Source organism: Sinocyclocheilus rhinocerous, unplaced genomic scaffold (assembly GCF_001515625.1).
Source record: "Sinocyclocheilus rhinocerous isolate Xijiao unplaced genomic scaffold, SAMN03320098_v1.1 scaffold28, whole genome shotgun sequence".
Lineage (NCBI taxonomy): Eukaryota > Metazoa > Chordata > Actinopteri > Cypriniformes > Cyprinidae > Sinocyclocheilus > Sinocyclocheilus rhinocerous.
In genome coordinates, this window is record NW_015652416.1 from 2,133,438 (window position 1) to 2,133,801 (window position 364).

A 364-nucleotide genomic window follows, 5' to 3' on the forward strand; every position below is an offset into this window, starting at 1 on the left:
TTTTTTTTTTCCTCTGAGGTTTAAAATCATGTCACCAAAATGTGTAACATGACAAAATGCAGCTTAAATCCACTTAATTTTGCTATAAAGTTAGTAGTGTTTTATAACCGGTTAGATTAGTTCAAATAACTGTCAGATGTTCAATAAAAGTGATTTTTAAAGTCAAATTACTAAATAAATAAAAAAACAGTATTTTATGTAAAAAAAACTATACTTCAGTTTGAAGCACTTACTGTTTGCATTTGTTTCATTTACTTTTTTTTTCTTCCAAAAATAGAAGGCTTAAAACTACATGCCACTGCTGGTTTCTCATGGTTGAAAAAGCACAAAGCACAGAGAAAACATTTATTTATAGCAACCAAAG